The sequence below is a fragment of the Protobothrops mucrosquamatus genome, unplaced genomic scaffold, assembly GCF_001527695.2.
Source record: "Protobothrops mucrosquamatus isolate PMUCROS unplaced genomic scaffold, P.Mucros_1.0 scaffold23847, whole genome shotgun sequence".
NCBI classification, from domain to species: Eukaryota; Metazoa; Chordata; class Lepidosauria; order Squamata; family Viperidae; genus Protobothrops; species Protobothrops mucrosquamatus.
The window spans coordinates 1-2,093 of record NW_015409597.1 but is presented as its reverse complement, the minus strand read 5'-3'; the positions used below and the strand labels follow the sequence as shown (position 1 = coordinate 2,093).

Genomic DNA, 2,093 nt, shown 5'->3' with positions numbered 1-2,093 from the left:
TTATTTCCTTCCCTCGCAGAAAAACAACCCCGCAGTGATTATTGTCGGCAATAATGGCAAGCTTCATTATGACCATCAAAAGTAGGTTGAATTTGATCTGATCTGATTATATATATATATAATTTGATAGAGTAAATATCTTGGGCTCCAAGGACTGGAAAATTGGAAAGTTATAAAGTAGAGTGCACAGGAACATAACTATTAGTACTGCTTCATTTATTTATTTTTCTTAAGTTATGAACATCTCATCTCCATGACAGCTCTCAGTGGTGTACAGTAATAAAGTCATTATTTTAAAAAGTACAAGTAGAAAAGTACATGTGAGTGGAATAAGGGAGACCATTCTAAAAACAAAACAGCATGCAGGACCTCCTGCACTCTAGAACGGGGGTCCCCAACCTGGGTCACTTTATGACTTGTGGACTTCAACTCCCAGAATTCCTCAGCCAGCATGAGACTGTATAGTTTTTCTTCACTGAATACAAGTGGTCCTCAACCATTCATTAAGTGTCTGTTCAAAGTTACAACCAAAAAAAACAACCCTGAAAAGCAGTCCTCACATTTATGAGCAGTCCTCACATTTATGACCGTCACAGCATTCCTAGGGTCACATGATCAAAATGCAGGTGCTTGACAATTGGCATGTTTTACAACGATTACAATGTCACAGAGTCATGTGATGACCATTTGGGACCTTATCAGGCTCCTGACAAGCAAAGTCAGCCGGGGAGGGGGGGGGAGCAGATTCATTTAATGACCGTGTGATACACTTAACAGCTGCAATGATTCACTTAAAAAACATGGCAAAAAGGAAATGGAAATTCTGGTCTCAGTTATGGTCGTAAGTCAAGGACTGCTTCTATTTTGTTTTATTTAGAATGACCTTGTGTCATTCATATGAGTTTAATTTTCACCTGTGGATTATCCTGACTGTTAAATTTGTATTGATAAGATGCTTCTATTTTAAAGTGATGGTTCCACACAAGCATTGGCATCATGTCAAAGAGATTTTCGTAACAAGCCGTATCCCGTCCGTGCAAAGGTTGTTTACTATCAGAGGACACTATCTGTAAGTAATTTCAGCTCTCATTATACTTTATGTATATTTAAAGATGCATTTTTGAATAACAGGAACTTGTGAGTTAAAAGTATACTTTGAAAATGCGAAGCAGTCCTAATGTATCGCAATTGATACTGATCTTTCTGATCTTGTGGAATGATTTTTTTGCATTGCTTAATGTTTGGCGGAGAGATAAATCATTGGGGTTCTGCAGCATAGGAAAACGTTAACGCTAACTGCACCCAGTTTGAAAACTTGTAGCAAAATGGTTCCCAGTTTCTTTTTGAATGAATAAACTGTAAATAGCCAACCTCAGCTGGAGCTTATATGAGGAAAAGAAAGAGATAATATGTCTAATAAATGAAGAGTGAAAATGTATTCTCAGTTCCAGGACGCAAAGCACGAGACGCAGAAACAGACTGTTTTATCTCTTTGCGGACAAAAGAGATTTCTCATGTAACTGAAAATAACATACTGGCTGATGACGATAATTTAAACAAGTCACTTGTCTATCTGACTTAATTTAGTATTGCTGCTCAAATGATCACAAGTGACAGGACTGAAGAAAAAGTCTTAGTTTGTCTGAATCAACAGACTGAGCTACGTACAGATCAACTAGGTAGACCAGTGTCTAGGGAGATTCTCAATCATCCAGGTTGTCCCAAAGCTGCTTTTCCAAAAGGCAACTGGACTTTCTTGGGGGTTTTTTTCCTTGAAAAGATTTCGCTTCTCATCCAAGAAGCTTCTTCAGTTCGTAGACCAGTCCTATCCAACCTGCAGTCCATGGACTGCATATGGCCCTAGGCGGCCCCACGGGATCGTAAACCTTTAATATTATTATGTGTTTTATATACATTAACTATACTATATATTTTATATGTCATCCAAGACACTTCCTCTTCACTCAGTGCAGGCCAGGCAACCCAAAAGGTTGGACAACCATGAAGTAGACAATTGACTTAATTCTGTATCAAGTGACTTCATCTCTGTCTCTTGTCTTCCAAGGTATTAATAAACAATGGCTTTACTCCAG

General features: G+C 38.3%; 1 long non-coding RNA gene across 1 annotated transcript; it reads left to right on the top strand.

Annotated features, from left to right (window-relative positions):
- The first annotated feature begins 23 nt into the window (after positions 1-23).
- On the top strand, positions 24-2,092 carry LOC107302041. The gene is made up of 3 exons (XR_001549361.1): positions 24-81; positions 970-1,069; positions 2,066-2,092. It is a non-coding gene; the product is annotated as an uncharacterized LOC107302041 (long non-coding RNA).
- The last annotated feature ends 1 nt before the right edge of the window (position 2,093 follows it).